The 26,304-nt window shown below is 45.7% G+C and overlaps 1 protein-coding gene across 3 annotated transcripts in view; it reads right to left on the minus strand.

Annotated features, from left to right (window-relative positions):
* SMIM14 (small integral membrane protein 14) overlaps positions 1-22,249 on the minus strand; it is an 81,228-nt gene extending 58,979 nt beyond the window's left edge. Inside the window, exon 1 of one of the 3 annotated variants that reach the window (XM_051842486.3) lies at positions 21,884-22,249. The gene's annotated coding sequence lies outside the window, so the exon portion shown is untranslated. Of the gene's footprint in view, positions 1-20,634 lie in introns of all 3 variants that reach the window. The other 2 variants (XM_089325350.1, XM_070068124.2) reach the window with 2 other exon arrangements.
* Positions 22,250-26,304: the final 4,055 nt, after the last annotated feature.

Consider the following 26,304-nt stretch of genomic DNA (forward strand, 5'->3'; position numbering starts at 1 on the left):
CAGAATCCAGCGCCCCGACCGGGACTAGAACCCGGTGTGCCAGCGCTGCAAGGCAGAGTATTAGCCTAGTGAGCCACGGCGCTGGCCCATAGCTGACTTTTTATGTGGCACTCGATGTATTATAAATTCACACATCTTAAGTTCTCAAACCTATGCACTCCTAAATAATTTGTAGCACAGAAAAGCAGTGACATAATGTTCTGTGCACACTGAGAAAGAAATAGTAATTCCTCTTATTCCACAAATCTGGGTAATTTTCTCTTTTACAACTAGCACAATCTTCCCTGGTGGAGTTTGGTAGCTGTAAGTCATCCTGCTTCTTTATGTGGTGAGAGAGTTTTCCAGTACTGTTAACCAATTCATCATTTGCTATTTGAACCTTAAACACTCCAGCTCAGGCTAGGTGGGTTTAATTTACCTAATTTGACTATCAAAGGAGAGGGGGTTTGTGTGACAAATTTAATAGCATTCTTGTAACTTTTGAAAAAGAGCTACTGTAATTTCACTACAAAGTGCTTTTCAGAAGTATGCTGAAGGGGCTGGCACTGTGGCATAGTGGATAAAGCCACTGTCTGCAGCACTGGTATCACATATGGGCACCGGTTCAAGTCCCAGATGCTCCACTTCCAGACCACTTCCCTGCTAATGTGCCTGGGAAAACAGCAGAAGATAGCCCATGCAACCATGTGGGAGACTTGGAAGAAGCTCCTGGGATTCAGATCAACCCAGCTCCAGCCATTGCAGCCATTTAGAAAATGAACCAGGAGATGAAGATTTCTGTCTTCCCTTACCCACCCTGTGACTCTTTCAAATACATAAAATAAATCTTTTTTAAAAAGTATGCTGAATAATTATATGCTTATAGAGAGGATTTGATTTCTCAGGAATAAACTTAAAATGGTTCAGGGGTGGGCATTTGGCCTACTGGTTAAGATGCTCACTTTTCCTATCAGAGAAGCCAGCTCTGTTCCCAATTCCAGCTTCCTCCTAATATGGACCCTGAGAGGCAGCAGGTGATAGTTCAGGTAGCTGGGCTTTGCCACCTACATGGGAGAGTAGGATTAAGTTCCTGGCTCCCAATTTCATACAGCCTGGCCTTGCCCTGGATATTCTGGGCATCTGGGGAACGAACCAGCTGATGGGATCTCTGTCTCAGCCTAGTAGTTTTTTTTTTTTTTTAAAGATTTATTTATTTGATAGAGTTACACAGAGAGAGGAGAGGCAGAGAGAGAGAGAGAGAGATAGAGGTCTTCCATCCGATGGTTCACTCCCCAGTTGGCTACAATGGCCGGAGCTGAACTGATCTGAAGCCAGGAGCCAGGAGATTTTTCCGGGTCTCCCACACGGGTGCATGGGCCCAAGGACTTGGACCACTTTCTACTGCTTTCCCAGGCCATAGCAGAGAGCTGGATCAGAAGTGGAGCAGCCGGGACTCGAACCAGTGCCCATATAGGATGCCGGAGCTTCAGGCCAGGGCAATAGCCCGCTGTGCCTTTTTGAAAGTTCAAAAAACTATAAAGAACTCAAATGTTAATATAAATAGCTACAGTATACTAAATTCATGGGACATTATACTAAGTGGTACCATGGTATAGCAAGCAAAATCAGTCTCCTGCTAACAGTACCTCTAGAATAAATCTGGCTTATTCTGATACGCTCTTCCATTAAAAACAGAGACAGGATATTCCTAAGAGGGTTGGATATTTCTAGTTCCAACACCCAGGATACTGGGTGTGGAAGTTACAGGAAGGGGTCTTGAAAGTTAAGACTTTGGGATGAATTGGCATGGCAATGAAACTGATAGGGTCTCTGCAAATCTGGATGTGGTTCCAATTAGACATTTTTCAATGAGTTGTTCACAAGCAAACAACTACGCAAAGATGAACAGACGACTAGGAAGCAGAATCCAGCAAAGACTAAACATGTGTTGCTCCTCTAGTTCTGAGAATGAAAACCTTTTCATGAAATACAAAATACTAATTTTCTCATAATCAACACCTGCCCAAAGCTATTATTATTTATCTGTAATTATATGTGAACTGTTTCATGACCACTAAACTGAACCATTACCTTTTTGATACACTATGTCTTTACTTAATTTTCTTGTTTAGTATACTGCTTTTAGAATAAAAACTATGGGGGCCAGCGTGGTGGCATAGTAGGCTAAGCCTCCACCAGCAGTTCCCACATCCCATATGAGTACTGGTTTGTGTCCGGCTGTTTCTCTTCTGATCCAGCTCTCTGTTATAGCCTGGGAAAGTAGTGGAAGATGGTCCAGCCTGCACCTGTGTGGGAGACCCAGAGGAAGTTCTTGGCTCCTGGCTTTGGATCAACCATCGCAGCAGTTAGGGGAGCAAACCAGCAGATGAAGACCTTTCTATCTGTCTCTTTCTCTCTGACTCTGCCTCTCAAATAAAATCTTAAAAAAATAAAATAAAAATTATAGCAAGAAAAAGGGTTTACTTGTTACGTGAAAAAAGCATACTAAACCATCCTACAAAATGGCACACATATTATAAATCTGAAAACACAGCATTTGAAAAAAAGGCTGGAAAGAATCATGTATTAGCAAGTTTAGGCTCATGAAAAATAGCATAGTAGGAAACTCTGGGTTGAGCAATTGGAAAATACACAGGAAAGTAAAGTTAGAACATTAGTTCCAGGTGATCCCAAGAAAGTTCTTGTAGAAATACAAAGATACAGATTATTTCTGACATTTTATCTTAAATTAACAATGCATAACATTTTCCCAGCTATCTGTGGATCTCCAGAAATTTCTTGAAAACATCCTTTCTGTAGCCTACCAAGAAGCTTACATATTAATTTTGATTTGAGGCACAGTACTGCCTATTAGGCATTTCTGTTCTCCCCAGCATTCGATTCCTATACATTTTAGGGCTTGGAGTATCAGAACCCTGCCACTCAGTTTCCACTGAGGGAGCATATATAAACTGAATGCATGACTTGAGAAATTCGTTTTTTGTTTTGTTTTGTTTTTGACAGGCAGAGTGGACAGTGAGAAAGAAAGGTCTTCCTTTACCGTTGGTTCACTCTCCAATGGCCGCCGCGGCCGGCGCGCTACGGCCGGCACACCACGCTGATCCGATGGACAGGAGCCAGGTACTTATCCTGGTCTCCCATGGGGTGCAGGGCCCAAGGACTTGGGCCATCCTCCACTGCACTCCCTGGCCACAGCAGAGAGCTGGCCTGGAAGAGGGGCAACCAGGACAGAAGCTGGCTCCCCGACTGGGATTAGAACCTGGTGTGCCGGCGCCACAAGGTGGAGGATTAGCCTAGTGAGCCGTGGCGCCGGCCCTTCTTTCCTTTTTAAATAAATCCTCTTGGGGCAAGTATTGTGGCATAGCTGGTAAAGCTGCCGCCCGCAGTGCTGCCATCCCATATGGGCACCAGTTTGAGACCATGCTCTGATCCAGCTCTCTGCTATGGCCTGGGAAAGCAGAAGATGGCCCAAGTGCTTGGGCCCCTGCACCCACCTGGGAGACCTGAAAGAAGCTCCTGGCTCCTGGCTTCAGATCAGTTCAGCTCTGGCCATTGTGGCCCTTTGGGAAGTGAACCAGTGGATGGAAGACCTCCCTCTGCCTCTGCCTCTAATTCTGCCTTTCAAATAAAGTAACTAAATCTTTAAAAAATAAATCCTCTGCTATCCACATCAAAACAGAACAGTGTGACTGTCCTCTGTACATCTAAGATCCATTCCTTAGAGTGTAGAAAAAGAAAAAAAAAAAAAAACACAGAAATAAGAGCAATCAGTTCTAAAGACCAAGAATTACTGCAAATTGAATTTTTTCCCTCAATTTTTTTCCAAGCTGCACCTTATTTAACCTCTCTCTTCTTAGCCAATCTTTAATTTCCTTTCTTCTTCAATAAAGGTTAGTTCTCTGCTGCTTCTTCCAAGAGCAACATTACTGAGATTCATTTCCCTCACAAGAAATGAGTCAGAAATCTAGTATGTTCAATGTGAAATTCTTGTGGTTAAAGGTTAAAAAAGAAAGTAGAACTAATACATTCACAGAATTTAAACATTAAAATGACTACACAGTTCCTGCTAAGGTGGATCAGGTGGTTTTTGCTAAGGTGGTTTTTGTTTTTCCTGCTTTTCTATACATTTTGTTCTTTTGAACCAAATTATGTATTTACATAAGAGCATAAATGCCTACATTTATGTACACATTTATAAACAAACGATATTACCCAAAGTAAAAAGCCAAACTTCCAGACATAAATAACTTAAGGGTATTTATCTAGGGAAAGATGTTTACAAATAGTCCTAAACTTTAAGAATTTAGTATTTTGAAATAATTATATAATTGGTTGCCAGGGACAGAAGACTTCTCACTGTATAGGTTTTGTGTCTTCTGAATTCTGTATCTTCACGTGAATATTTTAACTACTCGAAAGAATTAACTTTTCAAATAATAACCTTACAATAAGCTGCTTTTTCTTCCATCAACCAGAAATACTAGCACTTGGGACAAATAATATTTCAATTCTGTCTGCAATTGAACATGTTAAGTTGTCCAAACTCTGCCTGAGCCTCCATCATCCCAGAATTTGCTGGTTGGACTTAAAAATCTGCCATCTGCAGGGGTCATGTTCCAAGACCATGAGGAATGCCTGAAACTGAGATTATCAAACCCTATATATACATCTGTTTGTTCCTAAACATACACATCTATGATAGTTTAACTTACCAAGTAGACACAGTAAGAGATTTATAATAATAAAGTATAACTGTAACAACATACTGTAATGAAAATGATGTGACTGTGATCTCTCTCAAAATGTTTTCTTTTATGTGCCATGCAGTTTGAGACAAAGCCACTACTTGCAACCCTGGCATCCCATACAAGCTTCAGTTTGACTCACAGCTGTTCAGTTCTGACCCAACTCCCTGCTAGTGCACCTGGGAAGGCAATGGAAGATGGCCGAAGGACCTGGGCCCCTGCAACCCACATAAGAGACCTGGATGGAGTTCCAGGCTCCTGGTTTTAGCCTGGCCCATCCCCAGCAGTGCAGCAATTAGGGAATAAACCAAAGGATAGATCTCTTTTTTTTTTTTTCAAATAAATAATAAATAATCTTAAAAAGAGGAAAAGATTGGCATGAATTTCTATTTCCTTCTTCACAATTTCATGAAAGGTTCATTCTTACTTTAGTTCTCAGCAAACATAACACACAACTGTTTTCCTTTCCTGATTAAGTCAGTGTGTCACCTTTTCACCTCAAAGTAGCAGGTAGCACTTTTTCCCCTCTGACATTTCCAAATTGCCAGTATCACCATGCTGTGCTTTGCAGCTATCGTTCAGTAAAATAAAGGTCACCTGGAGAGAAGACGGCAGCACTGTGCGAGTGCATCTGATAACCTAGACAGCAGCACATCCGGTGCGGATGCCCTGGACAAAGGACGATCCATGCGACTCAGAAAGGCACGCAACTTACAGCTTCCGCTTAAAATCTGGAATTTCCCAGCTAATATTTTCAGACCACCATGATTTTCAGGTAAGGGGGAGCTACTGTAGATAATAAAAGCAATTCTAATAGTGTAAGTAGATGTGTTGCAAAATGAATCAAATCCCATTATCAGTGAAGAAATTACAAACTACATATATAAATAGACGCTCTCAGGCGGGCATTTGGTGCAGCTGTTAGGATGCTGCTCAGGATGTCCAACCCATATCCAGTGTGCCGGTTTGAGTCCCAGCTATACTGCTTCCAATCCAGCTTCTTGCTCATGTGCACCCTGGGAGGCAGCAGATTACAGTTCATTTATTGCATCTCTACCACCCTTGTGGCAGACTAGGATGGAGGTCTGGGCTCCTGGCTTCAGCCTGGCCTAGCCACACTGTTGCAGGCATTCATGGGGAGGGGAGGGGAGGGGGAAAAGAAAAGAAGAGGGGAGAGGAAGAGAGAGGAAGAGAGGGGAGGAGAGGGGAGGAGAGGGGAGGAGAGGGGAGGAGAGGGGAGGGGAGGGGAGGGGAGGGGAGGGGAGGAGAGGGGAGGAGAGGGGAGGGGAGGGGAGGGGAGGGGAGGGGAGGGGAGGGGAGGGGAGGGGAGGGGAGGGGAGGGGAGGAGAGGGGAGGAGAGGAGAGGAGAGGAGAGGAGAGGAGAGGAGAGGAGAGGAGAGGAGAGGAGAGATCTTCCTTCCATCCACTGGTTTATTCTTGAAATGCCCACAGCAGCTAAAGACCAGTCAACCTGGGTTTCCCACATAAGTGGCAGAGACTCAGGCACTTGGACCATCACCTGCTCCCTTTCAGGTACCCATCAGCTGGAAGCTAGACTAGAAAGCAGAACTGGGACTGGAACCCAGGCAGTCCAAAATGGGATGCAGGTGTCCCAAATGGTGTCTTAAATGCTGTGCCAGCATTTAAGCATGGACAGTGAGAGAGACAGACAGAAAGGTCTTCCTTTTTCTGTTGGTTCACTCCCCAAATGGCCGCCACAGCCGGCGCGCTGCGGCCAGCGCACTACACCGATCTGAAGCCAAGAGCCAGGTGCTTCTCCTGATCTCCCATGGGGTGCAGGGCCCAAGCACTTGGGTCATCCTCCACTGCACTCCCAGGCCACAGCAGAGAGCTGGACTGGAAGAGGGGCAACTGGGACAGAATCTGGCACCCCAACCGCGACTAGAACCCAGGGTACCGGCGCCACAGGTGGAGGATTAGCCTAGTGAGCCATGGTGCCGGCCAACTATCCCTGTTTTAAAACTGAAGAAGCATTTTGACCATGATCACTCATCTAGTATGCGACAGATCCTGGCCAGGAAATCACCTTAAGATTTCCTGACCAAGTCTCAATCCACATCTGCCAGATATTACTAATCATGAGCTAGTTACATTTGTTTCCCTTTCACAAATATCATTGTGGAGCAGTACAGAAATTAGGAAAGTATCAACTGACTTCATATTTTTTTAAATTATTATTTGACAGGTAGCATTATAGACAGTAAGAGAGAGAGACAGAGAGAAAGGTCTTCCTTCCGTTGGTTCACTCCCCTAATGGCTGCTACAGCCGGCGCTGCACCGATCCAAAACCAAGAGCCGGGTGCTTCTTCCCGGTCTCCCATGCGGGTGTAGACCCAAGCACTTGGGCCATCCTCCACTGCACTCCCGGGCCACAGCAGAGAGCTGGACTGGAAGAGGAGCAACCGGGACAGAATCCGGTGCCCCAATCGGGACTAGAACCCAGGGTGCCAGTGCCGCAGGCGGAGGATTAGCCAAGTGAGCCACAGCACCGGCCTCATATTATTCTTAAGGACATACTTTTAAATTACATTTCCATCTCTGATGAGAAGTAGGCAAGGAAAAGAAAGATGCAAGCTCACATTCAGATCAATCATTGTTAAAAATCATGCTAAAGCTATGCCTGGGAGGAGCTAAAGACTGTTTAAGAATGAAAATGCAGAATAAACCCTGCTATATATCCTAAAAATCACAATCCTTTATGCCTAGGAGTTAAAACTCCCTGAATCCTATCATGACAAATTTTTAAAATTCAAATAGTCAAGTCATTATACTTATAAACTTGTTATAATATTCTCTGTATTAACCCAATGACCTATACTCTTCTACATGCAAACAGCTATTCTTTAGACGCAAAAACGATGCAAAGCCTACCTCTGAAATCTTAAAAAATTCAAGAAAATGAAGCACTTTATTAAAAAGCCTTTCAGGGGGCATACTCCTCAAGAGACTAGAGCAGAACGGCTGAAAGGGACAACAGCAGCCTAATTCCCTCAGCGTGGAAAGGGGACAGCAGCGGCAAGGCGGCAGAGCCAGGAGGCCCACACGAGCCACTGCAGTAAGCGCCAGGTATAGACAGGGGCTGCCCAGCCTTCATCTCTTCATATCCAGCAAACTACAATTGTACAAACAGTGCTACTGTGACTTCTGAGACGCAGTGCTTCCCAGCCATTCATTTCTACAGGGAAAACTGAAAACTGAGGCCTAGAGAGCGCCCGCAACTTGCCCTAAGTCATACCACACACCAAGGTGGGATTCAACTCTGAGTCTTCTCTCACTTCTCTTTTCCTGAAAAGGATGTAGCTGACCCGAAGTCCGCTGGGGATTAAGTAACAGTAAAGCATGTACTGCACAAGTCCTCAGGGGACTGCTAACAGTGCTCAGAGGGGCATGCAGCAGCAGCCCACGACCTCCAAGGGCTTGCAAGCAAATTAAGTAAGTTATCTACCATAATTACATACCAGTATATAGTTAACAGTCAATAAATGTCACAGACTGTCATCTCTCTGCAAAAAAGCTCAAAATTCACCAAAAGGACTAGTTCTTTCTTCAGCCTTCCAATCCTCGTGCTATTAGGCCTTACTCTGAAAAAGCTATCAACAATATCCTCATCTCGATAATTCTTCGATTTCTCAGCAGCACAGGATTCTGTTAAAATCCACACCCAATGCTCCCACTTTTTCTGAGGTTGTCATTTAATATGACCCCATCTGCTTATATGCCTGAGTCTCTCTGCTTATGTGCCTTAGTCCACTGTGCTGCTAAAAAAATGTAATAAAGGCAGGGTAGCGTAACAGAAATTCATTTTTCACACTTTTGGAGGTTAAGAAGTCCAAGATCAAGGCACAGGCAAATTCAGGCTGGTACAGCCTGTTCTTTAGTTCACAGACGCTGCCTTCTCACACTGTTCACATTTGGTTGCATCTTCTACTGCTTTCCCAGGCCATAGCAGAGAGCTGGATCAGAAGTGGAGCATCTGGGACTCGAACCAGCGCCCACTTGGGATGCCAGCACTGCAGGCATTGGCTTTACCCGCTACACCACAGCAATGGACCCCCGGGGCCTCTTTTTAAGGGCACTAAACCAGGTGGCCAGTGCTGCACTGTGGTATAGCAGGTAAAGCTACCGCCTGCAGTGCCAGCATCCAAATGGGCACCAGTTCAAGTCCTGGCTGCTCCACTTCCCATCCAGATCTCTGCTATGGCCTGGGATAGCAACAGAAGATGGCACAAGTCCTTGGGGCCCTGCACCCGTGTGGGAGACCTGGAAGAAGCTCCTGGCTCCTGGCTCCTGATCAGCACAGCTCTGGTGGTTGCGGCCATTTGGGGAGTGAACCAGCGGATGGAAGACCTATATCTGCCTTTCAAATAAATAAATAAATCTAATTGTGAATGCTCTGCCTTCATGATCTAATCACTTCCCACAGGCCACTACCTTTTTTTTTTTTAAGATTGATTTTTAAGGTAGAGTTAGAGAGAAGCAGAAGGAGAGAAAGAGAGAGAGAGAAAGAGAGAAAGAAAGAGAAAGAAAAAGAGAAAGAGAGAGGTCTTCCATCCACCGGTTCACTCCCCAGATAGCCACAATGGTCGGAGCTAAGCTGATCCGGAGCCAGGAGCCTCCTCCAGGCCTCCCAAACAGGTGCAGGGGTCTAAGGACTTGGGCTATCCTCTACTGCTTCCCAGGCCATAGCAGAGAGCTGGACCAGAAGTGGAGCAGCCAGGACTCAAATCGGCGCCCACATGGGATTCTAGTACTGCAGGCGGCGGCTTTACCCCCTACGCCATAGTGCCGGCCCTGTCACTACCTTTTAATATCATTGAACTGGTGATCACGTTTTCAATATATGAATTTTGGGGGATACATTCAGGCCATAGCATTCTGCCTATGCCCCCCCCAAAAAAACTCATGTCCTTCTTGAATGTAAAATACATTTATTTTATTTCAACAGCTCCAAAAGTCTTGTCTGTATCAAAAGTTTGAAGTCCAAAGGCTCATCTAAGTATATAATCAAATATGGTGAGTTCAAGGTACAATTCATCCAGAGACAACTTGCTCTCCCACTGTGAACCTATGAAGTCAAACAAACTGGTTCCCAAATACAAGACAGATCCAGGATAAACATTCCCATTTCAAAAAGGTGAAACAAGAAAGGAGAGAGGGGTGCAGGCCCCAAGGAAGTACAAACGTTAGTCTTACAGCTCAAGAATCATACCTAACTCAGTGTCTTGCCATAGACGCACACTGGGGCAGGTGTTAAGTCCTCAAGGCTCTAAGCAGCTCAGTTCCCCTGGCTTTGCTGGATGCAGACCACTGCTGCTCTTGTGTGCTGAAATCATACTTGTAACCCCAGTAGGCATTACTCTAGTGGGGAGCCTATGATGGTCATCTGCCCAGCTGGTGCCCCCCCCCCCCCGCCAAGGCTCAGTGCAGCTACATCCTTAGAAATCCAGGCACAGGGTCAGCACTGTGGTGTAGCAGGTATAGGCACCACCAGCAGTGCTAACATCCCACATAGGCAATGGTTCAAGTCCCAGATGCTCCACTTCCCATCCAGTTCTCTGCTAATGCGCCTGGGAAAACAGTGGAAGACGGCCCAAGCGGTTGGGCTTCTGCACTTACTTGGGAGACCCCGATGAAGCTTTTGGCCCCTGGCTTTGGCCTGGCCTAGCCCTGACCATTTGGAAGATCTCTGTCCCTGCCTCTGTCTCTCTTCCTCTGTATCTCTTTCAAATAAATAACTTTTTAAAAGAAAAAAAAAGAAATCCAGGCACAAAGTGGCCATACCCCCATGGCTCATGACCTCCCTATGGTGTGGAGCCATCTCAGTTTTATTTTATAAATCCTATTCTTGAAGGCTCTTCCCTAATGTTCCATTTACCTCCCAAAGACTTCTACTGCCTAATACCAAAACACTAGGGGTAAAAATTTCAAATTTGAATTTTGAAGGACCACAAGCATTCAGACCAAAACATATCTTTCTCTTTTATTATTAAGATTTATTTATTTATTTGAAAGAGTTACAGAGAGAGGTCTTCCATCCACTGGTTCACTCCCCAGTTGGCTGCAATGTTGAGACCTGTGCCAATCCGAAGCCAGGAGCTTCCTCTGGGTCTTCCCACATGGGTGCAGGGGCCTAAGGACCTGGACCATCCTCCACTGCTTTCCCAGGCCATAACAGAGAACTGGATCAGATGTGGAGCAGCCAGGACTTGAACCAGTGCGCATATGTGATGCCAGCACTGCAGGTGGCAGCTTTACCTGCTATGCTGCAGTGCCAGCTCCAACATGATGTCTTAAACATTACCTTCTCTTCACTCAATGATGCTTTTTCCCCCTTATCTGTATTTGAATATTCTAGAAATCACTTTTGATTAAACTTGCCCAAGACATCATGGAACAGAATAATGTCTTATGTAAATGATTCAGGGGGCAGTGGCTAGGATGCCGTTTGGGACACCTGAGTCCTGTGTCAGAGTGCCTGACATAGTAGTTCAAGTAATGCCTCCACTTGGTTATTTGAGATGTAGAGTTATAGACAGAGAGAGGGAGAAAGAAAGGTCTTCCATCTGCTGGCTCACTCCCAAAATGGCTACCACAGCCAGAGCTGGGCCAATCCAAAGCCTGGAGCTTCTTCCAGGTCTCCCACACGGGTGCAGGGGCCCAAGCACTTGGGCCATCTTTCACTGCCTTCCCAGGCTATAAGCAGAGAGCTGGATTGGAAGTGGAGCAGCTGGGACTGGAACTGGTGCCCATATGGGATGCCAGCACTGCAGGTAAAGGATTAGCCCACAATGCCTCAGTGCTAGCACTGATGCCCCACTTCTGATTCCAGCTTCCTGGAAGGCAACGTGTGATGGCTCAAGTACTTGCGTACCTGCTATTCACTTGAGAGACCCAAACTGAGTTCCCAGGTCCTGGCTTCAGCCTGGCCCAGATCCAGCTGTGGCATTCATTTGGGGAATGAACCAGAAAATGGAGATATATTTGTGTCTCTCAAATAAAATGAAAATAAACATTTTTACAGAGTGATTGGTGGTGAGCACTGGTACAGCTGATAAGTTACCACTTAAGACGCCTGCATCCTTATTCAAAGTACCTGGGTTCAAGTCCTGGTTCTGCCTCCAATCTAGCTTCCTGCTAATGCAGACCCTGGGAGGCAGGAGGCAATGGCTCAAGTAGTTGGATCCCTGCCACCAACATGGGAGACCCAGATTGAGTTCTAGACTCTTGGCTTTGGCCTGGACCATCCCAGGCTGTTGTAGGCATTTGTGTGAATAGGCACAGGAAGGAAGATCTTTCAAATAAATGAATGAATGAATGGGTGTTACAGAGCAGCAAGTTATAGACAGTTATAGACAGCTGCCTGGGATACCTGCATCGCATCAGACAATCCAGTTAGGAGCCTGGCTACTCCACTTCCAATCCAGCTTCCTGCTAATGCTTCTGGAAGGCAGCAGATAATGGTTCAGGTACCTGAGTCCCCGCCACCCACAGAGGAGACACAGATGGACTTCCAGGCTCCCAGCTTCAGCCTGGCTCAGCCCTAACTTATGAAGGCATTGGAGAAGTGAACCAAAAAATAGATCTCTGTCTCTCTCTTTCAGATAAATAGTGTTGTTTTTTTTTTTTTAAGTTGCCAACTGACATTTAAGTGTCCTTGGAGACTTCCCAACAAGGCAAACCAAAGAAAGGGAATACAAAAAAAGCTTCAAGTTATGGAACTACTGAGAAATGGATAAATTACTTAGCCTCTGTGTGACTTCAGCTGATCTATAAAATAGGAGTGGTAACTGAAACTATTCTTTTAAAGAATTGTGGCAGGACCAAGTGAGAATTTGAAAGGGCTTTGTAAACCTAAACTTGCTCTGGGCCAATTCCAATCTAAGATACCTTTAACTCTCTCTTTTACCACTTTGAATGTCTGCCTTCTGCACAAAGGGGAAAAGAGATTTCTGGTTTTTCCGTCTCTCATCTGCTAATTTCTTATACATTAAGACTCTCTTCACACTCGTCAAACTCCAGTAAAAGGTATAAAACTTTCAAACCAAGTAAAACTTCAACTGAATCATCTTATTTTCAACCTCATAACCAAATGTTTTAAATGCTGAAGATATTTTCTAAAATTTCTCTAACAATATTAGGCATATTTCAAGTAAAAAATTTTAAACTAAGGGAAATAGCTGTGCTCCTCATAAGCTAAAAACAGAAACACTGCACAGAGTATGGAACAAAAAAAGTTCATACTGGGGCTGGTGCTGTGGCATAGCAGGTTAAGCTACTGATTGCGACACTAGCATTCTTTATGGGCACTGGTGTAAATCCTGGCTATTCCACTTCCAATCCAGCTTCCTGTTAATGCACCTGGGAAGAGAATAGAAGATGGCCCAAGTCCTTGGGTCCCTGCCACACACATACCAGATGGGGTTCTAGGCTCCTGGCTTCAACCTTGACCCAATCTTGGCTGTTGCAGCCATCTGGGGAGAGAACTAGTGGATGGAAGATCTCTCTCAGTCTCTCCCTGTCTGTAATTCTGCCTCTCAGACGAGCAAAGAAATCTTCACAAAATCCATACCATCTGATCCCAAATCACAGCGGCTACAAGCTACTTATAAATGCTAAGCAGTTTTCAACAGCTGTCTTCCAGGGCACTGGTAAGATCTGAAACTGTGAGGTATAGCTCAAGCAGTGCTACTAGTTTGTAAATTACATCATTTGAATCAATCAGAGTAGAATAAAAACATTTTCTCAGTTATCACTCTCATTGACTTGCTTGCCTTTATGATTCTTCTGGGCAGAAAGCAAGAGTTACAGCTACCGCTCTCCTGAATCATGCAACTCCCAGCCTCTCTCATCCAGATCACGCCATGATGACATAAGTGCACAGAAGTAAAAATAAACGTCATTCATGATGATGACTTCTGTGCTAAAGAAAGCAATGCTGGACTAGCATTTAGCCTAGCAGTGAAGATGCCCACATTCCACACTGGAGTGCCTGGGTTCAAGTCCCAGCTCTGGTTCCTGACTCCAGCTTCCTGTCAATGCAGATCTCAGAGTTAGCAGTAATAGCTCAAGTAGCTGGGTTCCTGCCACCCTCATAGGAGACCTGAACTGCACTCAGGCTCCAGACTCTGGCCCCAGCCCCTCTCTGGATGTTAGTTATTTCTGGATTGAACCAGTGAATGGGAGCTCTCTGTGTCTCTGCACTTTCAAATAAATTTTAAAAGTAAAAATTTTTTAAAAAGAAAATGTTCAATAAACATCAGAGAATTTAAAGTCTGTCTAAAATCCCAAGAAAGGTTGTTTCCTTTACTTCACCTTTGCTAAAAGTAACAAAATAGGGCCAGCACTGTGGCACAGGTTAATCCTCCACCTGCAGTGTCAGCATCCCACATGGGCGCTGGTTTGAGTCCTGGCTGCTCCACTTCTGATCCAGCTTTCTGCTATGGCCTGGGAAAGCGGTGAAAGATGGCCCAAGTCCTTGGGCCCCTGCACCCACATGGGACACCTAGAAGAAGCTCCTGGCTTCAGATCGGCCCAGTTCTGGCTAATGAATCAGCGGACGGAAGACCTCTGTCCGTCTGTCTCTCCTTCTCTCTCTGCTGCTGCCTCTCTGTAACTCTGCCTTTCAAATAAATAAATAAATCTTAAAAAAAATTATTTATTTGAAAGGCAGAGTCAGAAATGCAGAGACAGAGAGAGGGCTTCCATCCGCTGGTTCACTCACCAAATGGCCACAACAGCCACAGCTAGGTTGATCTGTAGCCAAAAACCAGGAGCTTCCTTCAGATCTCCCACGAAGTGCAGGGGCCCAAGGACTTGAGGCATCCTCCACCACTTTCCCAGGCCATAGCAGAGAGCCAGATGGAAAGTGGAACAGCTGGGACTTGAACAATGGTGGTACTACAGGCGACGACTTTACCTACTACGCCACAGCGCCGGGCCCCCAGCTTCACTCTTGATTCTAACTTTCTGCTAATGAACACCCCGGGAGGCTCATTGATGGTTCAAGCAGCTGGGTCCATGCCAATTATGTGGAAGACCTGGATTGTGTTCCCAGCTCCTGGCTTTGGCCAGGGCTGGCCAAAATAAAGATTATAACTTTTAAAATACATACAGTCAGCCCTCTATATTTTTGGATTCCACATCCATGGACTCAATCAACCATGGATGGAAAACACTCAGGGGAAAAACACTGCATCTGTAATTGAACATATAGAGACTTTTGCCTTGTCATTATTCCATAAACAATAACAGAGAATTAACATTGCATTAGGTAATATAAGTATTCCTGAGATGATTTAAAGATTTAGAGATGAAGATGTGTATATTATATCTTGGCATGCAAGGGGGTTATAGAACCAATGCCACACAGACCAAGGTACAACTGTACTATGTAAAAATTTAACGTGTTTAGGGTCGGTGTTGTGGCACAGCAAGTTATGCAACAGCCTGTGATGCATATGGGTGCTGGGTCAGGTCCGTTAATGCACCTGGGAAAGCAGCAGAAGATGGCTCAAGTACTTGGGCCCCTGTCACCCATGTGAGAGACCCAGATAAGAGTTCCAGGCTCCTGGTTCTGGCCTGGCCCAGCCCCAGCCATTGAAGCTATTTGGGGTAGAAGATCTCTCTCTCTATTCTACCATCAGGTAGAAGATTCTCTAACTCTGCCTTTTAATAAATATTTTTTTAAAAATTAAACTTGTTTAAAAAAAAAAACAATGGTGTGAGGCAAAACATGTAGCAGTCAGAAAAATGACCTCTAAGTCTAGTGCATATACCATAAAGATGCTCACTGCATCCCTAACCTGATCTGAAGTATCTTTATTAGCTGTTAAAATTTTGAAAGCTTCCCACTTGTAACACTTGTCAATGAGTGCAGTCAAGCATAAATCAGTTTCACTCAGTACTTTCACAAAGCTAAGACTCACATCTGTGCTTTGACCTAAATTTTAAAAAAGAAAACAAGGAAATGAAAATTCAGTATGAAAATAAGCAACAAGGCAACTTCTTTCTCCAAAATAAAAACACTATCATTTAAACTGTTGTTTACAATATATACTATACACTGAAAAATATATATTTTTCCAAAAGGTTGATGTTTTTAAAAATCAATACACATTTATAGTGAAACATTTCAAACACTGAAAGTAAAAAGAAAAAAAAAAAAAACCAACAACTCAGAAAAGTAAAAGGTACTCTCCTCTCCCCAAAGGTAGCTTCTATTCAAAACTTTCAAGTAGGGGCTGGTGTTGTGGCTCAGCGGGTTAAGCCACTGCCTGTAACGCCAACATCCCATATCGGAGCACCCACTCACATCCTGGCTACTCCACTCACAATCTGGTTCTCTGCTAATGCACCTGGGAAAGCAGTGGAAGACGGCCCAAGTGCTTGGCCCCTGCCACCCACGTGGGAAACCAGGGTATAGTTCCTGGCCCAGCCCTAGCTGCTGTGGCCATTTGCGGAGTGAACCAGCAGGTGAAGACTGCTTTCTCCCTCTGTCTCTCCCTGTCACTCTTTCAAGTAAACATAATGAATTTTTATGGAAAAAAAGTCATGCAAATTTTCTAGGCATATGCCAGTATATACATGCTGAATGAATTTGAATTTTGATTAAAATAATTTTGCAATCATTAAAATGCCTTTAGTATGGCTCCTTTTTAAAATTGGACTGGTTGCGGTTAATTATTCAGAATTTGGGTTAACCATTTAAAGCTAGAGATCATTACAATATTATGTATTATGGTGAAAAATTGAAACATTCACGTCCAGCATTAAAAGAAAATTTCAAGTCACGTTACTCAAAATATCTTACATAAATTTGTAACCAGTTAAAAAGCTTGTAAGGCCATAATAAAAAGCTCATTATGCTAAACAAAAACAAAAATTAGGATATAAGCATGTACGGGTTAATATCTCATTTACACCAAATACATGTTTTTTAAAAATAAGACTAGACAGAAATACACAGAGATGACTTCTAAGAGAGAGATTCTATTACTGCTGGCTTTATCTATTACTGTTCATTGCAATTCTTTCTGTAACAAGCAGGTGAAATATGGGAGACACACATGGCTCTATACAAAAGCCCAAAGTGGGTTAGACTACAGCTCTGTATGACAAGCCTCCACAGAAGCAAATGGCCAGGCTGCAACACTAAGGCAGGAACGTGAGAAACAAGCATTTCTCTGGTTTGAAATCTGCCCCTTCCCCCCAGTCAACACAAATTTAACATTTTTAAACTTATTTCGAAGAAAGCCATATAGTGAGAAACCTGAGGTTTACAAAACACCTAAACCAACAGAGAAAGTGTAGGAAGAACTCAATTGACTGTAACAAAGTAGAACGGGAAGGATGGGTTTTGGTGTGGGGAATGTGAAGACACAAGGAGAAAACACTCCAAATTTAAGTCTGGTGCACTCTCAGCACTGGATACAACAAAGTAAGAAGACCTAGAAGCCTTTATAGAATGTTTCTTAAGGTCACTTACCAACTGTCCAACTTCAGGCCAAAAAAGCAAAACACACACACACACACACACAAAAAAAAAAACACAAAAAGCAACCAACAATAGACTTCAGTAAGGACAGGATTGGAAACGGGACAGAAAACACTATCTTGTCCTTAACTAAAACATGGCCCATTTTCACCAAAGTACTGAATACAATTCTAAACGCTGTAGTATAAAAGCAGCAGGGAAGTGGTTTCGACAATCGACGTGGGTTCAAATCCAAGATTCTGTCACTGTGTCTCCACTTGTAAAATCAGAGTGGGGAAACCCGTATCTGAGTTGCTTTGCAGTTAAATGAAAAATACGTAAGAGCGATTTTTAGCACAGTAACTGCCACATCAAGCATGTTCCCCAAAAATGGCAGTTATCATCACTAGTAAAAAACAAGAAACCACCTCTGAGAAGAGCCATTAAAATACTGCGAGACATTCTCGAACTTTAATGTGCATTAAAATCACCTTAGGGAGTTGTTGAAACTGCAGATTCGGGGGACTCCTTTCTCCCAGGGATTACTTTCATAGGTTTTAAGTACAATATGAGTGTTCTCTGGCCCAAATGTGAAGAATTACTTAAGAGAATTAAGGCACTACCCTCCTATAAAAAGCTGCAAATTAGGGCTCTTCCCCAGAATGAACCGATCTAAAATAGAGTATGTGTTCAAGGGGAATACATTTTCACCAAGTGTTTTTCATTTAACCAATACTGAGTACCTACAATGCAGTGAACAAGACAAAAGACTAGCATCGTGGTGCAGCAGGTTAGGCTTCCACTTGGGACGCCCACATCCCATATTGGAGTGTTTCACTCTCAGCTGCTCTGCTTCCAATCCAGCTCCCTGCTAACACACCTGGGAGGCAGTGGATGAAACCCCAAGTACCTGGGTCCCTGCCACCTACATGGGAGACCCGGATTGTTTTCAGGGTCCCTGGCTTTAGCTTGGTCTAGCCCTGGCTGTTGTGGACATTTGGGGTATGAACCAGCAGACAGAAGACATCTGTGTCACTCTGCCTTTCAAATAAATCAGTCTTTAAAAGGACAGACAAGGTCCCCATTTTCTAAGAGCTTCATTTCCAGTGAAGGAGACAGAATATTAAAAATAGGGGCAGGCATTTGGCACAGCTATTAAGACACTGCTTGGGACACCAGCACCCATATTAGAGTTCATGGGTCTAAGTCCTGCCTCTGTTTCCAATTCCAGCTTCCTGCACGGCCTGGAAGGCTTCAGATGGCCCAAGTAGCTGGGTCTCTGCCACCCACATAGGAGAGTCTGTTTGGATTCTGGGCTCCAGGCTACAACCTGGCCCAGCTCTGGCTGTTCTAAGTAATTGGAAAGTGAACTAGCAGATGAAAGATCTCTCCCCATCTTTCTCTGCCTTTCAAGTAAAAAACAACAACAAAAAAATTAAATAGGGGAATTTCAAATAGTGATAAATGTTGTGGGGAAAAAAAAAAGAATGGGGGCCAGTGTTGTAGCAAAACAGGTTATGCCACCGCCTGGAATGCCAGCATCCCATATGGGTACCGGTTTGAGTCACACCTGCTCCACTTCCAGCTCCCTGCTACTGCGCCTGGGAAACCAGCAGAAGATGGATCAAGTCCTTGGGCCCCTGCACTCAAGTGGGAGACCCAGACGAAGTTCCTGGCTTTGGCCTGGCCTAGCGCCAGCAGCTGTAGCCATTTAGGGAGTGAACCAGCAGATGGAAGATTTCTGTACCCTTCCCTCTCTGAGATGGAAGATTTCTCTCTCTCCCTCTCCTCTGTAACTGCTTTTCAAAGAAAATAAATCTTTAAAAAAAAAAAAAATAGAATGGCGATATAGGGCAACCTCTTGGAAGAGGTAATATCTGGAGAGACCTGAATGACATGATGCAACCAAGCCACAGCTGACATGGTAGAAGAGCTCTGAAGCCATACAGTACAGAGGAAGTTCAAAGGCCCTCAAGTAAAAGCTAGCCAGCAAGTTCCAGGGATAACAATTCCACTGGGGCTGAACAACGGGAAGAAACAGATGTGACCAATTCCAGAATACTGAGCTAGGCAGAGGGGTACAGGGAAGGCTAAGAGAGACAGGCAGTATCAGGCAGGTCCAGGTAAGGAGTTTGGCTTTCATTCTGCCCTTAGGTGGAAGACTTTCAACAAAGGGGTGATGATCTGATACACACTGTAAAGGCTCTTTACACTGTGGTAAGAGGAATGCACCATACAAGGCCCAGGTAGAAGCAGGGGGACCAGAACGTTACAGATTAGGTGACAGTGGTGACATTTCGGCAAAGGTGGTGGCAAGAGAGACAGGAAGAAGTGGACTAGAATACACACTAAATGCTGTAACTCAAAGCAAACCAAAGAAAAAGAACTAAGTCACATAATGAGTAGTAAGCACTGGGGACCAATTACTCGAGAGAAAAGTGAAAGGGATACAAAGGTTGAAAAGGTTTGAGAAATTTTAGATTTAGGCTATTTCTTGGTACTTATCCTTTAGAGTTGAGATAAAGATGACAACATTTGCTTCCACAGTTGGCCCTTTAAGTGCCACTGGTAAAGATGTGGACTAAATGGGCACACACCCAAGATCCAGTGTTAATCAAACATATGAGGATATGTAAAGTCAATCTTCCAGGACCGTATTGCTGGGGACCTGGACAGCTGGTCAGCATTTGGAGCATGGCCTAACCACAGAATAGAACTAAACCTGTACTCCAATCAAACCACCAACTCAGCAAGAACTTTTCAGACTTCCGGATCCTCAATGCAGGCCAGGCCTGCTCTCCCAGGATCTGAACAAGCAAAGCCTAACTTTGCCTAAAGATGCACATTAATTTCTTAAATCGAATTTATCATCATAGCTATTTGGAAGGAACGCTTTTAACACCATAATTTTAAGAACTACAATTTCCCCAACACTGTGAATATTCCGTAAAAGTTAAGGTCCAAAAGTCTTTCACTTGTAAAATTTAAATTTTCTTAAGAAAGAAATACCAGTGTGTGAAAAAGCAGGTTGTACAAAAGCTCATGTGGTATGGTGTCAGGATTTTCTAACATACATAAACACAAAAAATAAATCTGCAAGGATAGAAACCACTGCAAACACTTTGGTGATGTATGAGTGGCAGCATTATTGATGATTTTCTGCCTTTTTGTCTATCTGCTTTTAGCAACATTTTCTCCTATTACCACTAAGCATTCCTATAAGCAAAAATATTCAGTTATAGGGTAACAGAAAAGGGAAACAACTGAAAAAGAGGAACTTCAAGAAAATATTTATCTAAATCGGGATTACAGCTGTGGTAGTAAGGGAAAAAGATCTCAATGGCAGGCACAGTAGGAAAAAAGTTAAAAGGGCCAAGTTATACCACAAGGACATACCCTTCAAAGAAGTAATTGAAATTCATTAAGAATTCCTTCTGGGTTGACTAAGGGGCAAACAGCACACACTTCTGTCCTTCCTCCTCGCTCGCTGTACACCACAGGAACACGTCCACGACCGTGTGGTGGCGGTGGCCGCGGCGGCGGGGACGGGGTGGGGTGGGGGGGCTGTTTTTTAAAACCAAGTTAGGGCAAAAAGGCTTGGTTTTCGGTCTCCATAGCGCTGGGTGAGGACGGCAGGCTCAGAGCCAGCTCTAAAGGAATTCGCGCGAGCAGACACCTCAAAAGCGGCAGGGAGGGAACGCAGCCCCCTGCACCGTCCTAAGGGGCTCAGGACTCAAAACACCTGCAAGGCTTTGCCGAGTGATCGTCCGTACCGCTGCCCGCGCAGTTTCTGACAATGAAACACCCAGACTGCAAGCTCTCTTCCACAAACGCCGAGTATTACCTGCGTGGAGCTTCTCTTGATAGAAAAATTACGCGTTCTAGTATCCAGGCCACATTCCTGGTGCTGCCAACTCCGGCGACTGAAAACATCCCGACTGCCTACAGCTACAAATACCGCCTGGGCGAAAAAACCCTCACGTATGAAAACAGCCACTCTGGGAAACTTCGGGACGCCCACAGCTGCTGCCTGCAGACGGTCTGCGTTCCTATCGAGGTGTCTGCTGCGCCGTCAGCTCGGGTCCCGCTCACCCAACGCACAGAGAAAAAGGGGAACCCTTTCGATTCGCGACTCTCGCTTTCAGGATGGCAGCTCTCCCGTCTCGGCAGTCACAACAAAGGACGCCTCTGAGTGACTTCATCGTGCCCAGAGAGGGCTGAGGGACCAGGGTAAAGGATCCAGTGTGGATTTCGGGTTGTCGAATTGCTCCTTCCGGCTAACACACACACACACACACACACACTCTTCTTTTTAACTCCACGGGTCCGCCTCCGCCCGTGTTGACGACCTGGCCCCCAAAAATAAAACCACCCGTAGCTACCGTCCACTCTGCTGCCAAGCCCCGACTCTGGCTTCCTGCAGGGAGACCCCAACTACGGGCTCCCCGCCTCGCTCCCCTCGGCCGGGGCACGGACGCCCGGCGGCGCCGGCGGGGTTCTCCCGCTGCAGAATCGCCAGTCCGGCCGGGGAAGCGCCGAGTCCCCGCCGCAGTCCCCGAGAGCCTGAGGAGCCCCCAGAAGAAACTGGGGTGAGGGGAAAGAAGGGGGGCCGGCAAGCGGCCGTGGGAGAGGGGGAGACACTCACCCGCCCAGACAACAACCGACGGGGCGGGGAGGGTGGGAGCCGGGACCAGGTCTCGGCAGAAGGACCGCCTGGAGCTTCCGGAACGCTGCGGCTGCTCCGGACGCCGCTGCCGCTGCTGCTCCGGGCCGCCGGCTGACTCCCCCTCCCGTGTTTGGATTCGATTGACCGCGTCACTCAGAGCCACGAGACCCGGATCTGCCGGCTCCCGCGGGCGGCGGCGCAACAGATAGCAGCGGCTCGAGCCCCCAGCGGACGCGGCAGCCGAGCATGCGCACGCCCTGCGCCTGCCCTGTGTGCCGGGGAAGGCGGGCTGGGCGCGAGCCGCTACGGGTGCACACGTCACGCTGTGCGTGGGGGCACGGAGGGTGGGGGATGTAGTTCCGGTTGGGAAGGGTGGGGCCGAGGACTGTGAAGGAAGCAGGGCGCCGGCCCCTGTCTGCTGAGCTGGCCCGCAGTGGCCTTTGTTTTGTCTGCTGGGCAGTGCCCTCTCACGTAGTCTCCTTTGGGCTGAGCTGATGACTTTGCCTCTAGAATACCGGGGTGGGGGTGGAGGTGGACACATACTGACGCCCGCTGAGACCTAGCGCACCTGTAGGGCTTGTGTCTTTGATCACAAAACTGTCAGATGTGGCAGTTAATGACATCCCTCCTCTCACCCCTCGTTGCTTTCCCTATTGTTTTTGTCGCTGTTTTGCACCAGAAAACTGACCAATATTAAGTTCAACAGGAACATGAAAGGGGATATGTGACCGAAGATGACCTGCTGGCCAGGAGAGGGAGGGGAAGGGGAGGCAGCGCTGTTGGTAAGAAGCCTGCCCGTGCTTTTGTTGCGTGGGTCTTGAGGGCCTGAGTGGAGGATCCTGCTTCTTGTTAGACCAGGTTTGTACTCCAATTGTAGCCTGCTGGTGTCCTCGCTAAACCTTTGGGGTCCGGGGAATTTCGTAACTTGGCGAAAGGTAGGGCTACTCTATTGTGTTCTTAGGTCCGTGAGTGGACAGACAGTGCCCTGGCTCACTTGGTTAATCCTCCGCCTGCGGCGCCGGCATCCCATATGGGCGCCGGATTCTGTCCTGGTTGCTCCTCTTCCAGTCCAGCTCTCTGCTGTGGCCCGGGAGTGCAGTGGAGGATGGCCCAAGTGCTTGGGCCCTGCACCCCATGGGAGACCAGGAGGAAGCACTTGGCTCCTGGCTTCGGAGCAGCGCAGCACCAGCCATAGCGGCCATTTGGGGGGTGAACCAACAGAAAAGGAAGACCTTTTGGTCTCTCTCTCACTGTCTATAACTCTCTCTCTCTCTCTCTCACTCACTAACTCTGCCTGTCAAATTAAAAAAATAAGAGCAGTGGTAAAATGAAAGCCTAAGTCCCCAAGATTTCAACGAGGTGCTGTTACTGAACAACAGGCCTGCCCCACCTGTATGTACTCCTGTTAGACAAACACCAGATGCGCTTTATGAGGAAAAGCTTTATTACTGTGAGGCCTGTGAGGAGAGAGGAAGGAAATCGGAAAGACCCGATCCGGTTCAGAAAGGAGTTTGGGAATTTATGGAGTTAGGGTAAATGGGGGTGAAACTAAGTGAGGGAACATGATATGGAAAGTCCTTTGGGCAAGCACACTGAGAGACATCACATGTTTTGAGGAGGGCTGCTGAAACGTCATCAGAGGTGTGGCACCTGTCATTATAGTGAACTGTAAGGTAACTCTCCAGTCAGTCCCAGGTGCTCTGCGCAGGCTCCAGTCACAATTTTGACTCGGCTGATTCCATCCAGTTACATCAAGGACCCTGAAAAGAAGGCTCACCAGATTCTTAGCAAAGACAACTATTATGGGTTAGCAACCTAACAAAGTAATGGGCAGGCAAATGACTATTATGGACTGTTGGTATATTGTTAGGGTCCGAAAAAGCCCACCGCCCGAAGAACAACTCCAAGAGACCTTTCTCTAATGCAACCAGCAAAGGGTTAAATTTATTCATCCAACATGCTGGGGCCCTCTGAACATACAAGGACAGAGGAGCAGCGAGGAACTACAGCATAGGGTTTATAAAGGCAAAAACCACAAAATCGGGAGGGGGGAGAGAATACACGGTTGCTAAGTGGTTGCTAAAATCTTACAATCAGCAATTATGATCTTAAGACATAGACAAATCACATCTTCATTATTAGCCCAGGTAACCCAGGTGCAACCTTTCTACTTTTAAGCTTGAGCAATCATGCTAGGGGGTTTTTGTGTGTTGCCAAGGGTGATGTAGTGCACTGCTATTGTCCGACTATTTGAGATCATAGTTTCAGACCAGAGTCTCACGGTGGGGGGTGCTTTCCCAGAATGGAGTCTCAAGTGCTCCAAAATGGAGTCCCTACTGTCAAGGTGCTACTTCACTCTGTTTTATTTTCACAGCTGCACCAGGAAGGTTTAAACCTGTAAGCTTAAGCTTAACTTTTTACACCCACACATATACAATTTTAACTCTTCAATATAAGGTACCTAAAGGAGCAAAGAAGGAGGAGACTTTATTGCTCACAGTTAGGGTACCTCTTTGCCTATCTTCTAGGATAGATGGAAGCTGTTAAGAAGCCATCTCCCTGGGGGCTGGCACTGTGGCTCACTTAGTTAATCCTCCACCTGCGGTGCTGGCATCCCATATGGGTGCCGGGTTCTAGTCCCGGTTGCCCCTCTTCCAGTCCAGCTCTCTGCTGTGACCCAGGAAGGCAGTGGAGGATGGCCCAAGTCCTTGGGCCCTGCACCCGCATGGGAGACCAGGAAGAAGCACCTGGCTCCTGGCTTTGGATTGGCGCAGCGCGCTGGCCGTGGCGGCCATTTGGGGGTGAACCAACGGAAAGAAGACCTTTCTTGCTTGCTCGCTCGCTCGCTCTCGCTCTCTATCCAATTCTGCCTGCTAAATAAAAAAAAAAAAATTTAAAAAAGAAGCCATCTCCCTTGTGGACTCAGAAGACTTCCATAGCCTCAGTAGCTCATGTCAAGAGCCTTGGGTGATCACTGACCTCATACATAAGAGTGTTAATTGTTTAATTAACAACAGGAGGCACTGTGCACTTCCCTTGCAGGACCTCTGTCACCAAGGAGTTGTACTATGAGAATTAACTGTAAAACTTGTTCTCAATTTGTGTGTGTGTGTGTGTGTGTGCAAATTATTGAAAGCTTTACTTTGTATATTGTTGATCTGCATATAAAGTTAATTGAAAATGAATCTTAATGGAGAATGGGACTGGGAATGGGAGGGGTGTGGGTGTGTGGACGGGAGTGCAGGTATAGTGAGAAGAATCACTATATTCCTAAAGTTGTGCTTATGAAATTTTTATTCCTTAAATAAAAGGTTTCTTTGGGGGAAAAAAGATTAAGCACTTTTTTTTTTTTTTTTTTTTTGGACAGGCAGAGTTAGAAAAGTCTTCTGTTGGTTCACCCCCCAAATGGCCACTATGGCTGGCGGGCACACTGCGTCGATCCAAAGCCAGGAGCCAGGTGCTTCCTCCTGGTCTCCCATGGGGTGCAGGGCCCAAGGACTTGGGCCATCCTCCACTGCACTCCCTGGCCACAGCAGAGAGCTGGACTGGAAGAGGAGCAACCAGGACAGAACCGGCGTCCCAACCGGGACTAGAACCCAGGGCACTGCCGCCACAGGCAGAGGATTAGCCAAGTGAGCTGCAGTGCCGGCCAAGAACATACTTTCATATAACCAGAATAAAAAGATCATTCTTGATAAATTTAACATTATAACCTCCCCTCAAAAAAAGAAATCATCTTCCTTACCTTGATGGTCTTTTCATCTTCTACCCAACTGCCAACTCAGCTGTTTGCTTAATTGCTATTTAGAAAGCTGAGTCACCTTTAGCAAATTAGTATAATCTGCAAGAATTTTTTTCAAGTTAAAGTGGATACTGAACATAGGTAAAAGTTTCTAGAAAATTAAAGGTCTCTTGTGAAACAAAGTATTTCCTAGTTAATTTACAGTGATTATAAGTAAGCACAAAGCAAGCTTTTGGGCCCTTAATCTCAGTCTTCAACTCAAATTCAGAGAATTTGAGGTGGAATCAGGTGCCCTGATGAAGTTTGTGAGCTGACCTGTAGCAGAGGAGCTTCAGTTTATGGAACTCTAAACAAAATCTTGTGCACTTGGGTGCACCCATGTGCACAAATGTGTTTGAGAACACAGCTGTGTTTGAGAAAACAGTATGATGCAAAGCTAGAATTGTATGGTTGTTGTATCTCAGTACTGGCTTTATAAAGTAAATGACAGGAAATCAAGATGTTAGGATGCTTGGTAGCTAGCCTCCAGATGTCCTCCAGTGACTCTCACCTCTGAAAGTTTAGTCTTTATAAGGCCTTTGAATCAGGGCTCCTATGTTTGACCAACAGAATACAGCAGAAGCTGTGTGACTCCTTGGATAGGTCATAAAGGGACTGG

This window comes from Oryctolagus cuniculus, chromosome 2 (genome assembly GCF_051225735.1).
Source record: "Oryctolagus cuniculus isolate XC-2025 breed Fujian yellow rabbit chromosome 2, ASM5122573v1, whole genome shotgun sequence".
Classification (NCBI taxonomy): Eukaryota; Metazoa; Chordata; class Mammalia; order Lagomorpha; family Leporidae; genus Oryctolagus; species Oryctolagus cuniculus.